Below are 21,608 nucleotides of genomic sequence, written 5' to 3'. Positions count from 1 at the left end.
AATCATCATATTTACTCGGATGGTGGGGGATTTCACTCATTCCATAACGCGTAATGAGATTCTACTGCACCAGGCCTAGTGCCTTTTTTTGATATTGACTATACTTGAAAAGAGTAGCAAATACTTTAAAGTTTTTACTCAGTAGGCAGAACTTCTAACATTCGAGCGTACTTTAATGTAAATAATAAATCAGTGTAAAACGTATAAGTACGTTTATAAAACGAGTTCGAATCCTTCCGTGCATGTTTGTGATTGTCTGTGGAAAAACTAGTGGTGGTGGAGAATAATGCTCATTCTAATAATAATAATCGAGTTATTACAATGTGGGAAGTTGCATGTCGTACTAGTTTCTCACTTTGAACTTTTTCTATTCTGGATGCTTACCTATCTTTTTAATGCGAATAGCGATAGCTTTAACAATTATTATTTTTATTTATTAATTTACATTACAGTATGAAATACAACTAATTATAGTCTCTCCAAAATTGTTATTGTTATACAAGTACCTGCACGGAGTTAATGTATTGCAGAGACGCCAATGGGTCTTTTCAATACTATTAACTCCGTCTCTGACATTCATTCCTATCATTCATCACTCTCTCTCCAAACACAAAATCAAGGCAGTTTTTAATTATGCCCTTACTCAATTGCCAAGGATGACCCATAGTTTTCCTCACAATAGTCAGGTATACAGAAAAATTACTTCTATCAATCTGTAAAACCCTTTAAGTAACTCATATGTGCCTATCATAGCTGAGTGATAGACACACATGAGACCCCCCCCCCCCTTTTTTTTTTTTCATTTATCAACTAGTTTTTGTAATCCACAATTCTTCAGGCTGTATCTATCTTTATAAGAAGCATTGCATAGTCTCCTGCCACCATTTTGGTTGTTCTCCTTTGAATCCTTTCCACATCCTCAAGAAGCCCAGTGACCAGATCAGTGCACAGTAATCCATGTGGAGGGGGGGGGATATCAAAGTTTTGATGTGCCTATCATAGCTGAGTGATAGACACACATGAGACCCCCCCTTTTTTTTTTTCATTTATCAACTAGTTTTTGTAATCCACAATTCTTCAGGCTGTATCTATCTTTATAAGAAGCATTGCATAGTCTCCTGCCACCATTTTGGTTGTTCTCCTTTGAATCCTTTCCACATCCTCAAGAAGCCCAGTGACCAGATCAGTGCACAGTAATCCATGTGGAGGGGGGGATATCAAAGTTTTAGAAGAATAAAAGTGCTCTTCAGTAATTCTAACACATTTTCTATTTAAGCTACCTTTATAATACGACCTCTGAGCCTTATCTCACAGTCCAACAGCACCCTCAGATTCCTAGCCTCATTAATTTGCTGTGGTCCAAACATCAATTTACTCACTGCTGGTAATTTCTTCATCCATATGTATATAACCTTATGCTTTGCCAAATTAAATTCAATTATTCACTCTTGTCTACACTGTCAGTCTATTTAAATTATTATGCAAGATCTGTGCATCATCTTTATTAAATATTACTCTACTCAGTTTTACACCATTAGCAAACAACGGAATGTTTCCCCTCAGATCATTTCCTGTATCATAATGTACAGGTTAAATAGCAGCCACTCAAGTGCAGAGCTCTAATAGCACATGTTTAGTCACTGGCATTCTCCTGAACTCTTCTTTTCCATGAAGTACTCTGTCCTTCCATCAGCCACTTTCCTATTCATATTGCCAACATCATAATCCAAACCCATTTGTCCTAATTTATGTATCGGAGTTTCATGCAATATCCTGGCAATGCCTTTGCAAATTCCAGTAGGTAGTATCGTTGCATAGCCATTTCTTTATCCAACTCAGCTTTTATTTATTATTAAAAATAAACATAAAGAGCAAATCACTGGGGCATAATCTATCCTTAAAAAAACCATGCTTTCCTATCCACCCATTCCTGAATTTTGTCATTAACTACTTCTTTGATACCTTGATTGCTTCTCTAGAGATGACTGTTAGTTAATAATTTGCTGCTTCCTGTCTCAGACCATCCTTTATGTGACAGAACTAATTTTTCCTTTTCCCTCACTCCTTTGGGACCCTATCAGAGCCAAGACTAAAAATCTGGTTATAAGCACTTCCAATTCTCTAGCACCTTCCTATAATAAGCCAGTTGATAAGCTCATCTGATACCATTGTTGTATCGCTCAGTAACAAAACTACTATGTTTGGTTCAGTCATCTCCCTACTATCAGCATATATCAGAATTATTCTACCATGATCATTCATCCTTTTGCTTGCCACATACTGAAATAATTCTTTAGGATTACTGTTAACTCACTGATCCAATTTTCTTTTTCACTTCGATTTTGTGTCAAGATCCATACTGGTAAGTCTCCAGGTAGTGAAGAAGTTAATGGTTAATAATTTTCTCTGTTATTTTAGAGACAGCTGAAGTGATGACAATGGGTTGATAGCTTGATGGCAACCTTTATTTGTTTATTTTTTTTTTGAATGGACTTCAATGTGGGCTTGCTTTTATGCTGTAGGGTAGGTGCCAGCCAAATATAAAAGGAACAGGTATTAGTTCTGGACAACTTTTTTTTTTTTTTTTTGAGTACAATTTGGGTGTGATTATCATCAGTGCCAGATTTTTTTATTTTTTATGTGCTGGAGCACTATCGGTAGCAACTGACAAGATATAATTCAGTGGGCTTTCTTTATCTTTAAAATCTCTTCCAATGCATGAAATATCGATTCTCCTTTATTGTCAGTTAGCAAATTTTTAGCAAATAATAATTCTTGGCAATTTGTTTCTTCTTTTATGTATTGAACATATGCTAAAAGTAAGACTTCATTTCCTAGTAAAGTAGGCTCATCAAGTTGTATAGAGACCTGGGTTGTTTTTAAATACTCACATAACAAATCTTCAACATCCTGGGTCATTTCATCAATTCTTTGTTGCACTGCATTATTGCTCAAAGGAATTTTCTTGATAATATCAGAGACTGGCTTGTGCAGTAAAGTGAGTATGACTTCACTAACAGCTTGTAGGATTAGTTCTTCGCCAACATTATGCGATTTTTCCGATTAAGCAGTCAGTAAGGAAATGTTGTAAGAGGGCATAACCAATCATCATTTAGTTAGGGTGCTGCTGAAAATGAACCTGCCAATGTTGGTTGTTTCAAAAATTTTTCTTTAAGTGCTTGAAAATACGATAAATCCTTATCTTTTTAGCATGAACTTTTGTCAGATGTTTTTCTAGTCTTGAAGGCTTCATAGATTCATTTCAAAAAACTTTTTGGCAAATCAGGCACATTGGTAATGTTTTGTTTGTAGGTAATGTAGGCAACTGAATAAAGCCATATTTCAAATATTCGATATTGTATTGTCTACATTTCTTCTTGGGTTCAGCCACGATATTATCTGAAAAAAAAGAAAAAGTTAAATTTACAAAATTGCTAGAATGCAATTTCTCACATACCTAAACAAAATTATTTTTACAAGAAAAGGTATAAAAATACTCATGTGAAACCTGCTGTTTTATTTGAATAATAATAATTTGCTTTGCGTGTAATTTGTATCAGTAAGATACTGTCAACTAGGCATTGAATGTGCACTAAAATTTTTATGCACTATATCAAATTGCTAACACTTGTCACACAATTCAGAAACAATCTAAAACTTATTTTATACGTCTCACATATTTATAGTATTATACCTCCGTAGCGCAATTGGAAGAACAACAGTACATTGCGCCCTTCGATTGGAATAGGCCTAAGTTCGATTCTCGTCACTACGGGAGGAATCTTTATCTGGACGATTTCAATCGAAGGTGAGTTAGCTGATCTCATACAGAGGTAGCATGGATTTTTCTCCCAGAAACTCTGGTTTTTCATCCTGCATACAGACAAATCGGCCCTTCAGAACACATGCAATTTACAGACAAAAAAAACTAGTTGTGGTAGTGGTGGAGGTGGGGGGGGGTGTAGATGGCATTGATGGAGATGATTCGTAGTAGAGGTTCGGTGTAGTAGTTGAGACAGTTGTAGGTGTCCTCTCGCGATGAGTCTTCGGACCTCCTTGGAGGTGTCACGAATAATAATAATAATAATACAGTGAACAAGTCATAACATGCACATGTTCCTACCGATGTGTGTTGGATTTGTAAAATCCTAATCACTTGAAAGTGCAGGACTGCCAACACTTTGCTTGTTAAGACCCGTCATCGGGCTTCAATCCCAATCTGCTGTAACTTGCATTTTGTATGTTTCCTTGGAAAATAAAACAACCATTACGACCTTTTCTTACGTTATAATTAAAAGAAACACACGTATTAACCACAGTGAATATTATTTAAATTAAATAATAATTTTATTTAACTATGTTAAATAAAATTATTATTTAACACAGACCAAACTTAAACCGTTGCGGTTTAAGTTTGGTCTGTGTAGTAGGGCTTCAGAACTTTCTTTGTATAAACGTTCATGTTTATATAAAGATCTATGTAAAAGTTTAGACTTTTACCAATGGACCCTATGGTTTGGGTTTTCAATTCCTTGTTGAGAGAGGCTAGATTTCTGCCGTTTAAATAAACGAATGTAGTCTTGATGTTCCGAGATGCGTTTCTGAACAGACCTACCTGTCTGTCCAAAGTAAGACAATTTGCATGAGCATGGAATTTCATAAATGCCAGGCAACATCAAAGGTAAGAGTTTGTCCTTAGGAGAAGGTAACAAGTTGTAAATTTGGTTGATAGGTTTGTAAGTAGTGGCAAAATTGTATTTCTTCATAATTTTAGAAAGACGTTCGGAGACGCCTTTGACGTAAGGTATGGGAATCCTATGGACTTCTTCCTGTCTGGTTTGATGTGTGGAGATGTGACTGATGATTTTTTGAGTTGTTTTCAGATTATATCCATTTAGGATGGCTGTATTTTTGATTACTTCTAATTCCTGGTTTAAAGATTCTTCAGAGGAGCAGAATTTGTGTGCTCTAGAAACTAGTGATTTAATAATGCCAGATTTCTGAGATGGATGATGAGCAGAAGAATTGTGAATGTAGGCTTGTGAAAGACAGATGTGGCGATGGAACCATCTTTTCTTTTGATGTGTAAATCCAAAAAGGAGATACCCTGTGGAGATTCTTTTTCTAACGTAAAGTTGATGCGATGATGATGATGAAGAATGTTAATTTTATCTAGAAACAGTTGTAATTCATGTTCGGGATGATCCCAGACTGCAAATACGTTGTCGACATATTTTAACCAAATTTTTGGTTTGGGTTCAAAAGTGAATATTTTTTCTTCAAGGTGTTCTAGAAACAAGTTTGCTAGGTTTGGTGATAAAGGAGATCCCATTGCTGTTCCTTCTTCTTTGCTTGTAAATTTGACCTTTCCAGGTGAAGTAACCTGATGCAATAACAAACTTGAACAATTCATCTGTATCAGATGGAAATTTTTGAGTTAATAATTCTATTGTTTCTTTATGGGGAATGTTTGTGGAGAGGGAGACAATGTCGAAGCTGATTAACAAGTCAGTTTTTGATAGTTGAATGTCTTTAATTTTTTGTGTGAAACTCAGTAGAATTTTTGATTGAAGAGACTGAGTGGCCTATGTGAGGGCAGAGAAGGTTAGATAAGAATCTTGATAACTTGTAAGTTGGACTGCTGATACAGTCTACGACAGGTCTAAGTGGAACATTAGTTTTGTGTAGCTTAGGTAAGCCATAAATTCTAGGAGGTCTTGCATGGTATGTCTTAAATTTTTTGATTGTTTCTTCATCAGGAGTAAGTTTCATTAAGTAGCTTATTTAATTTTCTGAGTTCGTTTTGTAGGATCATAATCCAATTTGGTGTAAGTATTACGATCTCGAAGAAGTAAATTCATTTTTCGGTCATATGAGTTTGTATCGAGAACCCAGAGTGGTATTTCCTTTATCAGCTCTGTAATATGTGTGTTTCTTTTAATTATGATCGCACCACAGGTTTCATTATTTAAAAAAGTTTTATTCCTTCATGGGGAAATGACAGTGCAAAAGACAAACTTACTAGGAAAACAAAAACTGCAATTAAAACAGGGTAAGCTATGAGCTAGAATCTCTTTTTTAAAAAAGTGCAGAGGTGATAATCTTATTCCAACCTTTGCAAAACTGAAGGAAGCCATCAAATCTCCAGGTGCCCATAAAATCTATCAAAAAGCAAGTCATTCCTTACTACTTAATCAATTACGAGTTTCTAAGCATGAATTAGCAACAAGCAATTTAAATATTACAGAACTAGAAACAGACTTGTCAAATACGTTAAATCAAGAATTGTTACAATTAATTGTAACTGTTTCAAAGAATTAAGGAAAAAAAAAGCAATAGTGCTCTACATATTAAATACCTTAATCTATTAAATCGATCAAAAAAAGATCATTAACAAATTACCAACGGAAAAATGGGTAGTCAATTTATCTAACCCTCCACTAACAAAAGATGAATTAAATGTTCTAGCAAGAGGCCATAAATTTGCGATTTCACCAAAATGTTTCCCATATTTAGACTTTATACATAATATAGAAAGAAATGTCAACCATCTCTTCAGTACTGAAGCCAACAGACTTCGATTTGAAGTAGCTAAAGTGATCTACAATGCCAAACCTTCAGAATTAAATATCCCACCATCAGAATTGAAACCTATTATTTCCTTAAAAAGTAATAAAAACATAATCATTACCTGAGCTGATAAAGGAAATACCACTGTGGTTCTCGATACAAACTCATATGACCGAAAAATGAATTTACTTCTTTGAGATTGTAATACTTACACCAAATTGGATTATGATCCTACAAAACGTCAACTCAGAAAATTAAATAAGCTACTTAATGAAACTTTCTCCTTAGATGAAGAAACAATCAAAAAACTTAAGACATACCATGCAAGACCTCCTAGAATTTATGGCTTACCTAAGCTACACAAAACTAATACTCCACTTAGACCTGTCGTAGACTGTATCAGCAGTCCAACAGCAGTCCAACTTACAAGTTATCAAGATTCTTATCTAACCTTCTCCGCCCTCACATAGGCCACTCAGTCTCTTCAATCAAAAATTCTACTGAGTTTCACACAAAAATTAAAGACATTCAACTATCAAAAACTGACTTGTTAATCAGCTTCGACATTGTCTCCCTCTTCACAAACATTCCTCATAAAGAAACAATAGAATTATTAACTCAAAAATTTCCATCTGATATAGATGAATTGTTCAAGTTTGTTATTGCATCAGGTTACTTCACCTGGAAAGGTCAAATTTACAAGCAAAGAAGAAGGAACAGCAATGGGATCTCCTTTATTACCAAACCTAGCAAACTTGTTTCTAGAACACCTTGAAGAAAAAATATTCACTTTTGAACCCAAACCAAAAATTTGGTTAAAATATGTCGACGACGTATTTCAGTCTGAGATCATCCCGAACATGAATTACAACTGTTTCTAGATAAAATTAACCTTCTTCATCATCACATCAACTTTATGTTAGAAAAAGAATCTCCACAGGATATCTCCTTTTTGGATTTACACATCCAAAGAAAAGAAGACTGTTCCATCGCCACATCTGTCTTTCGCAAGCCTACATTTTCAGGTTGCTACATTCACAATTCTTCTGCTCATCATCCATCTCAGAAATCTGGCATTATTAAATCACTAGTTTCTAGAGCACACAAATTCTGCTCCTCTGAAGAATCTTTAAACCAGGAATTAGAAGTAATCAAAAATACAGCCATCCTAAATGGATATAATCTGAAAACAACTCAAAAAATCATCATTCACTTCTCCACACATCAAACCAGACAGGAAGAAGTCCATAGGATTCCCATACCTTACGTCAAAGGCATCTCTGAACGTCTTTCTAAAATTATGAAGAAATACAATTTTGCCACTACTTACAAACCTATCAGCCAAATTTACAACTTGTTACCTTCTCCTAAAGACAAACTCTCACCTTTGATGTTGCCTGGCGTTTATGAAATTCCATGCTCATGCAAATTGTCTTACTTTGGACAGACAGGTAGGTCTGTTCAGAAACGCATCTCGGAACATCAAGACCAGATTCGTCTTTTTAAGCTGCAGAAATCTGGTCTCTCTCAACACGGAATTGAAAATCCAAACCATAGGATCCATGGGAAAAGTCTAAAGTTTTACATAGATCTTTATATAAACATGAACGTTTATACAAAGAAAGTTCTGAAGCCCTACTACGCAGACCAAACTTAAACCACAACGACGTTCTTACTATTCCAAAGTATGGGAAATTGTCATACAAAATTGTGTTAAATAATTAATTTTTTTTTTTTTTTTAACACGTTACGCGCGTTTAATGAGATTCTATTGTAATCATGCGCCCTAACTGTATGTTATTCCTATTATTGTTTTAAACTACTGTACTGATGATGTCCTAAGATACTTATAATGAAATATTTACAATTAAATAATTTTCACTGTGGTTAATATGTGTTTCTTTTAATTATGATCACACCACAGGTTTCGTTATTTAAAAAAGTTTTACTTACGTTATATAACAACAGTTATATCATCAAAATTTTTGAAGATATATTTTTTTCAGTACCTAATTTTTGTTCTTTATTCTTTTACTACTCCCTTACTTCAATTCAACACCCCTTTTGTCCCATGAGGCACCCCCCCCCCCAGATCGTTCCAATGCCCACTTTGAGAACTACTGTACTAGAGGGATAGGGCAAGTTCGAGGATTTGAAGTGCAAGAGGAGAGTGTATTTAGAATACTGAGTACTCTGGATGTCAATAAAGCAGTGAAACTGGATGGAATTTTGCCATGAATGTTGAAAGAATGTGCTAAAGAACTGACCTGGCTTTTCAATGAAAGTCTGGCCAATGGAAAGGTACCCAAGGAGGGGAAGTAGAATAATATAGTGCCATTGCATAAGGGTAGTAGCAGACTGGAAGTTTAAACTATAGACTAGTTAGTGTTTCATCAGTAGTTGTTAAGATCTTGGAGAAATTAATGAGGGATCATATACAGTGTAGGGCAGATGATCATTAACATGAGTTTGTTAAGGGGTGCCCTTGCTTTAGTAATATACTGCATTTTTCTGTGTAAAGAAAAATACTTTATATTTTTGGGTTCGAAATTTAGGTTCGAAAAAATTTTTCAAGCCCAAAGTTAAGAAATCAGTATTTTAAACATAAAACAGAACACAATTGATATTTTTTAAATATTCAAAATATATTTAGTAATTAAATAATATTTTTAAGATACATACTAAGATGCATTTTCTGGGCTAACTTGGTTTGTGTTCTCATGGCCAACCCTTCTCTCCTCATCAAGTTGTAGCACCATTTTGCCTTTCTTGTGAAATCAACAATGTTCATTTCTCTTGCCTCATATTGAATAAGCTTGGTTGACACATATATTCCACTCTGGTGCTACTCCATAATCCAAGTCTTAAGCCTCTGCTCAAAGTTTCTCATTTTGCTGGTTTTCGTCTTAAGGCTCTCTTCTTTTTTTGGCATCTTGAGTAGTTGTTCCTCCTGTTTTCTCCACTGTCTAATCAACACTCAGTGTAATAAATTTAGTTTAATCCTTTATCCAAGTGTGAGCAAACAAAGTTTGTGCCTGAAAGTATCTTCAGGACTGGGGTAAGGTGGTGCAACACCTGGTCGACTCCTTGAAAAGGTGGAGCAAGATACTATCACTTCTATCTCAGTATCTCCCATAATGCAAAACACATCTCCTTGCGGATATGTCTAATGCTATGCATTAAGGGAAGGGCCACTACTCAGACTAGTTTCGACCTTTATTGAGGTCTCTTCAGTACTTTGCTCCACCTTTGCAAGGAGTCGTCCTGGTGTTGCACCACCTTATCCCAGTCCTAAAGATACTTTCAGGTGCAAACTTTGTTTGCTCACACTTGGATAAAGATTAAACTAAATTTATTATATTCTAGTCGAGTGAAAAATATAAACTTTCAACATCTTTCTCTAAATCCAGAGTAATTTATTAAAAAGGTGGCACACCATTTGGCAACTCCTGTAGATAGAGATGACCTTGCTAATGCTTCTGGCTGGTATCTCCACTTGTGCCTGGCTCCCACTGAAGAGACCTCAATAAATGTCGAAACTAGTCTGGGCAGTGGCCCTTCCCTTAATGCATGACATTAGACATATCCACAAGGGGATGTGTTTTGCATTATGGGAGATTCTGAGATAGGAGTGATGTTAGCTTGCTCCACCTTTGCAAGGAGTCGGCCTGGTGTTGCACCACCTTACCTCAGTCCTGAAGATACCTTCAGGCGCAAACTTTGTTTGCTCATACTTGGATAAAGGATTAAACTAAATTTATTATATTCTAACCAAGTGAAAAATATAAACTTTCATACACTCAGTGGGAGGAGGTCCAAACTGTCTCTCTGTAGCTTTATTTCCATGTTCTTTTGTATAATTGATAACTTTTAATTTAACTTGAATTTTGAAGAATATGACTAATCGTTTTTTTTTTTTTTTTTCTGGCAGTTTTATGGGCTAGTGCTCAAAATATTGTTAATGCATTAACTTACCCCCGCCAACAAGTTGCAGACGTATGAATGCTCTCAGAGTTCTGATTGGTTTATTCAGAATCAGCCATTAATGACGTCAATCGACAGAGTTAACAGAGGCTAGGGATTGGCAGAGACAAGGTACCGACAGTTTCGCCACGGCAACTGCAGGTCTCTCAACTGGTTACCTCTCGTGTATAAAACGACCCCCAATTTTTGGGTCTAAAAATTTTAGAAAAAAAGTATCGCCTTATACAGTAATTGCCTTTTATAATAAAGTGGCAGGAGCGGTTGATGAGGGAAAGGAATAGTCTGTCATTTTGTTGTATTTTACAAGGTCATTTGACACGATACCACATGATAAGCTGATATTTAAGTTGCAGCTCATGGGTTTAGATGTCAGGTTAGTGAACTGGATTCAGTATTGGCTGTCTGATAGGTATACGAGAGTCGGGTATGGTGGGGCAATATCAAGGAAGCAGGTTACAAGTGGGGGCCCCAGAAGGCTCACTACTAGGACCGGTATTGCTTAACCCTTATATCAGTGACATTGTCAGTGGATTGCTGGGGGGGGGGATATTCAGTTGTTTGCAGATAATGCAAAGCTAGGAAGGGTTATTATTAATAGTGTAGATGTGGTAGTCCTGCAAGAGGATTTGAATAAACTGGACAGGTGGAGAATGAATGGGAATGTCAGTTTAATGCTGCTAAATGTAAAGTCTTGAAATTTGGGATACATTGATGGGAGGCTGTATACTGTGTTGAAGGAACTGTACTAGAGGAAGTTAGGAAGGCAAAGGATCTGGGGTGATGATTGATAGAAACCTGAAATCAGGGAACATATTGCTAAGGTGGTGAAGGTAACCCAGAGAATTCTTGCATTACTGTGAAGGATGCTGATCAGCAGAGATAAGAGGTTTCATTCCATTTTATAAAGCACTGATCCAACCACACTTTGACTGTTGTTCTTATATATGGTCCCCAGGATTAGAAGAGGATAAATTAACTGTGGAAAGGGTGCAGAGATGGTATCAGGACTGTGCAATGGAAGTTATGAAGACAGGCTGAGGGAATGTGGACTGCATAGTTTGGTAGATAGAAGAAAGAGAGGTGATATGATTGAAACTTTAAACTGTTGAGAGATTGACACCGGAGAAGTTCTTTCATTTCGTGCAACAGGGGAAGGAGCGAGGACAAGGGCTATCCCTGAAAGTTATGAAAGGAAGCAATGAGCAAGAGGGTGAGGACTTTTTTCTTTACATGGAGGGTGGTTGAACCATGAAATGCATTGCCTGATAGAGTCGTGAGAGCACAAATGGTTAGTGAGTTCAAGGATTGGTATGACAGTCTTGTGTTTTCTAGGATGGCCTCTCACAATCAGTCTTGTGACTCCATGGAGACCTGAATTATAATAATAATATTTACATATAGTACACTTCAAAATGAGCCACCACAGTCCATTTGTTGTAAATGAGCCCTTTGATCAGAAAGACCGAAGTTTGAATCCTATGATTAGAGGAACCTTTATCTATTTTCAGTCAGATTGTGAGTTAGTCAGTCTCATATGGAGGTGGAGGCCTGGTTGGCCGAGTGGTTAGTGTATCTGCTCTCCAGCCAAAAGGCTGCGGGTTCGAATCCTGCCATGGGCATGGATGTTTGCGATTGCCTGTGAAAATACTAGTGGTGGTAGGCAGTAGATGGCATTGGTGTAGATGATTGTAGTTGCGATTCATTGTAGTTGGTTGGTGAATTGAGTGGTGAAGGCAGAGAGTTGTAGAGTAGATGCCCTCCCTTGACGAGTCATTGGACTCCCTGGATGTGTCATGTAATAATAATAAAAATTAAGTTTTTCTATCCTCAGAACAGGCAAACATAAACGCTGATAATTACAGACATAGGATACTAACTGTGAGATGGAAGAGATTAGTACCTCACCATCTTATCTTTCCTACTATGCATCATGAATGTCACATGAAAATCCATAATAGTGAACCTTCTAGATATGATGGGATACTTCAGAATTGAATTTTTGATTGTTGTTATTTCCATTATTTTTGCAAATTGTTATGTTATCTTTGACAGATTTATGTTATTTAAATAACTCTTCATGTGGTGGTAATTTTTCTTAAAGTCTGATGAGTGTGTCACAAGTGATGCACTCATGATATAATTTTCTTTTAACTTTGACACTACAAATGGACTGATTGAAACCAAAATTCATATCGTCGTCGTCATCCAGTAGCCTCCTCTAGCAAGAGGATTGCAGCTGATGAGCAGCTCTTCTCCATTTCTCTCTGTCTGTCGCCTCCGTCATTCTTAAACCAGTCCATTCCACTATGTCATTGAACCACTCTCTAGTTGGTCTTCCACGCCTTCTCTTCCTCTCAACTTTTCCTTGTAATATAGTTCTTGTCAGGTGTCCTGAAGAACCTCTCAGAAGATGTTCTGTAAATCTGGTCTTTCTGTGCATAATATTCTTGAGCAGTGTTCTTTCCATCCCAACACTTCTTAAAACTTCTTGATTTGATGTTCTCTCTATATAGCTAATCTTTTCCATTTTTCTATAACACTGCATTTTCAATGCATTAATTCTTTCCATATCTCTCTTTCTAAGTGTCCATGACTCACTTCCATAACTTGCAATTCTCCAGACTGTTGCTTTAACTATTCCAACTCTAACACCTATTTTAATATTCTTGTTTATTAAAATTCTTTTCATTTCCATAAATGCCGATTTAACTTTGCCTATTCTATTCCTAATGTCCAACTCTGAAGTTCCTTTCTCTGAGATCCAGCTACCTAAATATTGAAATCTTTCCACTTCTAAAATCTTTCTTCCACATCTTATCTTTACATTATCTCCTATTTTTTTCCCCATTATTATTATCTTGGTCTTCTTTGTGTTAATCCTTAGTCCTTATTCTTTACAAGAGTTTTCAATTCTTTGAACAATTTGTTGTAATCCATTTTCACTTTCTGCCATCATCACTACTACATCCGCATATCTTAAGTTATTAATGATTCTTCCATTTATTTTTATTCCTTTTTCTACATCCTCAAGTGCCTCTCTAAGCATCTGTTCACTATAAAGGTTAAACAATAATGGTAATAACTTGCATCCTTGTCTAACTCCTCTCTCCACCAGGAATTCTCCTGTTTCCTCACCATTTACACATATTGGCCCTGTTTGGGACGAATATAAAATTCATATACCTTACATTTAAAATTATTATTATTATTCAGGCCTCGATGAAGTCAAAAGACTCATCGCAGGAGGTCCTTCCTAGGAAACACAGTCTATCAAGATTCATTGTGGGAGGCCCCTCCTAGGAAACACATAGTCTATCATACCACTCCTTAAACTCATTGACCGCTCTCACTCTCACCACTCTATCAGGCAATGCATTCCATGGTTCAACCACCCTCCATGCAAAGAAACCACTCCTCACCCTCTTTCTCACAGTTTCCTTTCGTAACTTCCAGAGATGCCCCCCCCCCCTTGTCATCACTCCTTCCCTCTGTTCAACCAAGCAAAAGAACTCCCCAGTGACTGATGCAGAGGACATAGTAGAATTGTTCAATGAACACTTTATTGGAGTATTTCATCCTGGAGGAGTCAGTTTTAATGCTAGAGGAATAGGGCAGGTTCAAGGTTTAGAAGTACAGGAGGAGGGTGTGTTCCAAATACTGAGTATTCTGGATTTCAGTAAAGCTGTGGGACTGGATGGTATTTCACCATGAATTTTGAGAGAATGCACTAAAGAAATAACAGCTCCTTTGACCTGGCTTTTCAATGAAAGTCTGGCTACAGGAAAGGTGCCCAGGGAATGGAAGGAAGGTAAGATAGTGCCATTGCATCAGGGTGGTAGCAGACTGGTAGTGTCTAATTATAGGCCAGTTTGTGTGTCATCAGTAGTTGTTAAGATCTTGGAGAAATTAGTGAGAGACCATATACAACATTGGACAGATGAGAGTAATGTTATCTGTGAGAGTCAACATGAATTTGTGAAGGGGCACTCTGGTTTTAGTAATAAGCTAGCCTTTTATAATAAAGTTACAAGAGCAGTAGATGGGAGAAAGGCATATACTGCCATTTTCTTGGATTTAGCAAAGGCATTTCAGAAGATGCTACATAATAAGCTGATATTTAAGTTACAGCACATGGGTTTGGATGTCACGTTGGTCAACTGGATTCAGGATTGGCTGTCCAATAGGTATCAGAGAGTTCTGTATGGTGGGGCAGTTTCAAGGAGGAAGAAGTAACCACCTCTCAACAGTTTAAAAGTCTCAATCATATCACCTGTCCTTCTTTTATCCACCAAACTCTTCAGTCCACATTCCCTCAGCCAATCCTCATAACATTGTACAGTCCTGAAACCATCTTTGTTATCCACCTTTGTACCCTTTCCATAGTTAATTTATCCTCTTCAAATCCTGGGGACCAAATCTGAAAATAATAGTCTAAGCGTGGTCTGATCAGGGTCTTATACAACAGAATGATAACTTTTTTATCTTTGCAGGTCAATGTCCTCATTATTGCAGCAATCCTCTGTGTTACCTTCACCACCTTTGCAATATGTCCCATGAATTTCAGGTTTTTATCAATCATCAACCCCAGATCTCTTGTTTCCCCTGCTTCCTCTAGTAAAGTTCCTTCAATAGAGTATGCAGCATCCCATTGATGTGTCCCAAACCTCAAGACCTTACATTTTGCTGCATTAAACTGATACCACCATTCATTTGCCTGTCTGTCTAGCTTATTCAAATCCTCTTCAGGGCTGCCACATCTGAACTATTACTAATAACCCTTCCCAGCTTTACATCATCCACAAACAACTGAATATCCCCCTGCAATCCACTGACAATGTCATTGATATAAAGATTAAACAATATAGGTCCCGGTACTGAGCCCTGTGGAACCCCACTTATAACTTTTTTCCTCCTTGAAACTGCCCCACCATACAGAACTCTCTGATACCTATTGGACAGCCAGGTCAAAGAAGCTGTAATTTCTTTAGCGCATTCTCTCAAAATTCATAGTGAAATACCATCCAGTCCCACAGCTTTACTGAAATCCAGAATACTCAGTATTTGGAACACACTCTCCTCCTGTACCTCTAATCCTGAATCCAGTTGATCAACCTGACATCCAAACCCATGTGCTATAACTTAAATATCAGCTTATTATGTGGCATCTTCTGAAATGCCTTTGCTAAATCCAAGAAAATGGCAGTATATGCCTTTCTCCCATCTACTGCTCTTGTAACTTTATTATAAAAGGCTAGTTTATTACTAAAACCAGAGTGCCCCTTCACAAATTCATGTTGACTCTCACAGATAACATTACTCTCATCTGTCCAATGCTGTATATGGTCTCTCACTAATTTCTCCAAGATCTTAACAACTACTGATGACACACAAACTGGCCTATAATTAGACACTACCAGTCTGCTACCACCCTGATGCAATGGCACTATCTTACCTTCCTTCCATTCCCTGGGCACCTTTCCCGTAGCCAGACTTTCATTGAAAAGCCAGGTCAAAGGAACTGTTATTTCTTTAGCGCATTCTCTCAAAATTCATGGTGAAATACCATCCAGTCCCACAGCTTTACTGAAATCCAGAATACTCAGTATTTGGAACACACTCTCCTCCTGTACCTCTAAACCTTGAACCTGCCCTATCCCTCTGGTATTAAAACTGACTCCTCCAGGATGAAATACTCCAATAAAGTGTTCATTGAACAATTCTACTATGTCCTCTGCATCAGTCACTCTATTCCCATTTTTATTCCACAATGTCATTCTTCCACAATCATTTCTCCTCTTGGCTACATACGTAAAAAATTCCCTAGGATTTTCTTTGGATCGTAGGGCCAATCTCTTCTCATATTCCAGTTTTGCCTTCCTTACCATACTAGTCACTCTCCTGATCTCTGTCTTATATTTTTCATGCATCTGCTCTTCACCTGTCTCCTTATATCTCTTCCATAGCCTATTTTTGATATGCAGTTCCTGTTTAATATTGTTTGTCATCTACTTTACACCAAATTGTGTCCTGTTCTTCACTTGTGGAATACAGCTTGCTATTGCTGCTAACAAATATTCCTTCACAATTCCTTTAAATTCCACACAGCCAGTGTCAAATTATTACTATTAGTTGATCATTTTATCAATAAAAATGATATAATTGAACAACTCAAAATTGAAATGCATGGACTTTTGTACATCCTAATTATCAAGTTTTATTGAATTCCGTCTACCCCAAGCAGAGTTAGTGCAGTTTGACTTTAACCCTAAAGCTTTTGAAATTTTAAGTAAACTTTTAAGTAAAGTTAATAAGTCTGTTTTAGATGAGTGGAAGGAGGAAAAAAACATACCGTGGCATAAAGAAAAAAAAAATTAAATTCAACAGTGTCAAACTATAGTAAACTTTATGTATCAGATGTAGGTAGAAAGTTTTATCAGATGTGGTGTTGAAGGTGTTAGAGATGCTGGTGGGAGAGAGAGAGAGAGAATGCAAACTTTGATTGACAAGAGTAGCCAACTTTCTAGAAAGAAACAAGGGTTTGTTAGGTATTGTTTTAGTAACTTGGTTGCATTTTATAATAGGATAATTATAAAAACAGTAATTTTCTTGATTTTTTTAAAGCCATTTGTTAGAATACCACATGACAAACTATTGTTAAAAGTAGGATAGAGGTGGATAGTTATTTTGTAGCCTGGTTACAGGGATGTTTGACAAACCAAAGTCAGTTAGGTATGAGAATGCAATGTCCCAGAAGAGAAATGTGATAAATGGTGGTGGTGGTGGGGGGGGGTGTAGCAATGCTCTGTTCAGGACCACCCATGTTTAATCTATAGCATCAATATAATTGAAGGTTTGAGAGGAGTATTGACTTGTTTGCCTGATTAAAAAAAAGGGGGAGGGGATTTAATTCTGAAACTAATCCGAATTAAATATGTAGAATATAGTTTTTTTGTAAAATTGATATTTTACAAAAAATAAATATATGTAATATTTCATTACAGGCAATGTTGATTATATATAAAGATAATTAAATAAAAATCAAAATAAATGAAAAAAGATTTGAAACACAATCTATAAACGAAGGTGTAAGACAGGAATGTCCTCTGTTTCCAGCACTTTAATATATATGTATATATATATATACATATATATTAAATATATTATATATATAATATATAATATATATAATATATATAATATATTATATATATTATAATATAATATATATAATATATATATATATATTGGCGGAGGAGGGGAGATATGATTGAGACATTCAAATTACTGAAGGGTTTCTATAAAATTAATTCAGAAGATATTTTTGAGAACAGGGCTAGTTGTGGGAGGACTAGGGGACATCCATGGAAACTGGGCAAAAGTGTGGTTAGTAAAGGTGTTAGAGCTGGGTTCTTTACTTTTAGAGTAGTGAATGAGTGGAATGCGCTCCCTGAGTCTGTAGTGGATGCTGTGACAGTGAATGAATTTAAGGCGAGGTATGATAGATACTGTATGAATGTCAGATAGTTGTGATGAATATGATTTGGGGCCTCCCTCGATGAGTCTAATGACTCCCTGGAGTTGCCCGTAATAATAGTAATAGTAATATATATTAATGAAATACTAATACAAGGGAATACTTTACATAACCCAGATATAGCAATTTCCTGTAATAATAAAATAAGCATGCTGAGTTTATTTGCCCCCAAATCATTGGAATAAGTGAAACATGATTAAATGAAGATGATATCCTAATGAGAATAGAAATGGAAGGATATAGTATTTTTCACGAGGATAGAAAGGAGGAGGAGTTCTGATGATAGCAGGGGAATTATGCCTACAGAAGGTTGACATGAAAGAGGGGAAATAGTGACAGTGGTCATGAGGCAGTGTGGTGCAAGGTGCTGGTGGATGACAGGAAGACATATTTAGTTGAATGTTGGTATAGGGCAGGAAATGTGAAGGATGGTGATGAAGAAATGTATGAACAACTTGGATTAGTGAACAAAGGAAATGTAATTATTATGGGCAACTTTAATTATAACAGTATAGACTGGAATAAAGAGATAGCATTTGGGAAATAAAGAAAATGAATTTCTTGTTCTTGAGCATTGAGATTGAGGTCTGATCATTTTATCAGCGGATGTAATTGTGAGTGAAATTTCACACTTTTCTCCAGTTGGTGAGAGTGATCATGAAGTGATCACATGGGCTGTGGCTAGCCATATGCAGACTTCTGTGTGGAAAGGATATATGTGAAAAGTACAAGGCTGGTGATTATCACAAGCTTAGGAGACAGCTTATAGCCATAGCATGGAATGAGTAGTTGAGTGGCAAGGAAACAGATGCTGCATGGGAACTGACAAAGAAATACATAACGGTGTCAATGTGTGAATGTATTCCAAAGGCCAGAAGGCTGAATAAGGTGTAAAATGAATGAATGAGGGGCTTAAACATGAAATGTGGAAGAAGGTACTTTTGGAGGTAATAGAAGAAGAATAATGGTAATAACAATTTATATGAAGAGTATAAAGAACAAGTCAGGAGAGTGACTCACATAGTAAGGAAAACAAAAGTGGAGTATGAGCAGAAATTGGCAAATCAGGCAAAGAAAACCCTAGAGAATTTTTGAGGTATGTGGCAAGTAGAAGGAAGAATGACTATGGTAAGTCGATGATAATGGATAAGAATGGTAGAATGCTAATTGCTGCAGAAGACATTGTTGAGTTATTCAGTGATCAATTCATAGGGATATTTTTATTATTATTTTTTGACACCTCCAAGGAGTCCAAAGACTCATCGAAGGACATCTACTCCACAGCTCTCCATCTCTGCCACTTCCATTTGTCTCCATCATCTGCACTAATGCCATCTCTTGCTCCCCACCACTAGTATTTTTTGTCTGTAAATTGCATGTATCCTGAAGGCCGATTTGCGTGTATGCGGGATGAAAAACCTGAGTTTCCGGGAGAAAAACCCTGCTATCTCTGTATGAGATTGGCTAATTCACCTTCAATTGAAAAAAAAAAAAACCAATATAAAGATTCCTCCTGTCACGACAAGAATCGAACTTAGACCTTTTCCAACAGAAGGGTGGAGCATACCATTGTTCATCCAATTGCAGTACGGAGTTGGCAAAGAAAAGTTGGGGAGTACATTATCCCTAAATGATAAGGTCACTAGTGATGTGCCGCAGGGGTCAGTTTTGGAACCTTTGTTGTTCAGTTTGTATATTAATGATATTGGGATGAATTTAACTAGTGATATGCAGCTGTTTGCAGATGATGCAAAACTGGATAGAGCAATTCAGAGTCAAGCAGATGTTATGGCCTTACAAGAGGACTTGAATAAATTGCATGAATGGGCAGGTAAGTGGAACTGTCAGTTCAATGTTGCAAATTGTAAGGTATTACGCTAACCACTCGGCCAGCCTGGCTAGCCAAATGGTTAGCGTATCTGCTCCCTAGCCAAAAGGCTGCAGGTTCAAATCCTGCCGTGGGCATGGATGTTTGTGATTGTCTGTGGAAATACCAGTGGTGGTGGTCGGCAGTAGATGGCATTGGTGTGGTTGTGGTCTGTTGGTGCATTGAGTTGGTGATAGCATCATGAATAGGAGGGGAGTGGTAGGGAGGATATGATCGAGATATACAGGGTGTTCGGGATAAATTTGACATATTTATAATTAATTATATTTTTCCGTAAGTTACATGTATTAACACACACTTCTCTTCATTTAAAAGTTTGGACCCTTCTTCATTCATATACAAGATGTCAGAAAGGATGGATAGCTGGAACCCACCTGAATCATGGAAGAGAATAACTTGTATCATGATGATTCGTGCCCGCCATCAAAATAAGGATATTACGACTGCTGCCCAATGCTCCCTGAATACAGTAAAAACAATCAGGCATGAACTAGAGACTTGCAATGGTGACTACGAGGATGTAGCAAGAAGAAAGATCCCTAGCAGACGATCTGATTGCGTTCGTACAGCAGAATTCCTCGCAAATCTGCAGGAACAGGTGTTGAAGAACCCTGGCATTGGAATTCGGGCTTTGTTCGTGGAGTTGCTAACTGTAGTCAAGCCCTGGATAACAAGGGTAGCCAATGGTAGGCCGTATGTATGGCAGCAGGATTCGGCCCCTTGCCACACCTCTGGGAAAAGTCAAAAATGGTTGTCTGAAAATTTCTACGACTTCACCAGTCCAAATGTTTGGCCTCCAAACTCCCCAGACCTTAACCCCATGGATTATTTTGTATGGGGCGCAGTTGAAAAAGACACCAATCGCACTTCCAGTAATACAAAAGCCCAGTTAATGGATAAAATTAAAACAGTTTTTGCGGCCCTTCCCAGGGAGACTGTAGCATCAGCTTGTTCGAGGTTCCGAAGTAGAATTGAAGCTGTGATCGATGCTAATGGTGGTTATTTTGAGTAAATCTTGTTGATAGTATTGTAATTAACTCTGCCTGTAATGTTTTTTTGTCAATTCATTAAATTTAATAGATACAAAGAAGATTTTCTTTTTCCTTACGAAACTGTCAAATTTATCCCGAACACCCTGTATAAGCTGGTTAGGGGTTGTTATTATCAGGTTTACATAGAGAATGAGAGGTGGGAGGGCTGTAGAACAAGAGGCCATTCACTTGAAATTGTATATGGAGGGTGTGAGCAGAGGAGTGAAGAGAAGATTCTTTGCATGGAGATTGGTTGGCGAATGGAATTCATTGCCTGTGTGTGTGTGTGTGTAAATGTAGACACATTGAATCAGTTTAAGGCACGGTTGGATGAGGGTTGTGTGTTGAAGTGTGTACCTCCCACAATGAGTCTCTGACTCCATGGAGGTCAGATAATAATAATAATTGTTATTATTTACAGATGATCAGGTGATTATATCAGATAAGGAAAAGAATTTACAAAGAGTAATATATAATTTAAATATTAGAGTAGAAATGGTTGGATTGAAAATATCTATTGACAGAATTAAAAAAGTGGCATTTTTTGGATAAACTCCAATTTGAAGTCAAATAGTGATTAATAATAGAACAGATAAATACT

At 36.9% G+C, this 21,608-nt stretch overlaps 1 protein-coding gene across 1 annotated transcript in view; it reads left to right on the top strand.

The window, feature by feature from the left end:
• LOC150110169 (uncharacterized) overlaps window positions 1-21,608 on the top strand; it is a 321,469-nt gene that overhangs the window by 536 nt on the left and 299,325 nt on the right. The window lies entirely within an intron of this gene.

The sequence above is a fragment of the Typopeltis vanoorti genome, chromosome 1, assembly GCF_054136105.1.
Source record: "Typopeltis vanoorti isolate ZY-2024b chromosome 1, IOZ_Tvanoo_1.0, whole genome shotgun sequence".
Classification (NCBI taxonomy): Eukaryota; Metazoa; Arthropoda; class Arachnida; order Uropygi; family Thelyphonidae; genus Typopeltis; species Typopeltis vanoorti.
The sequence above is the reverse complement of the archived record's forward strand: the minus strand, read 5'-3'. Positions and strand labels throughout refer to the sequence as shown.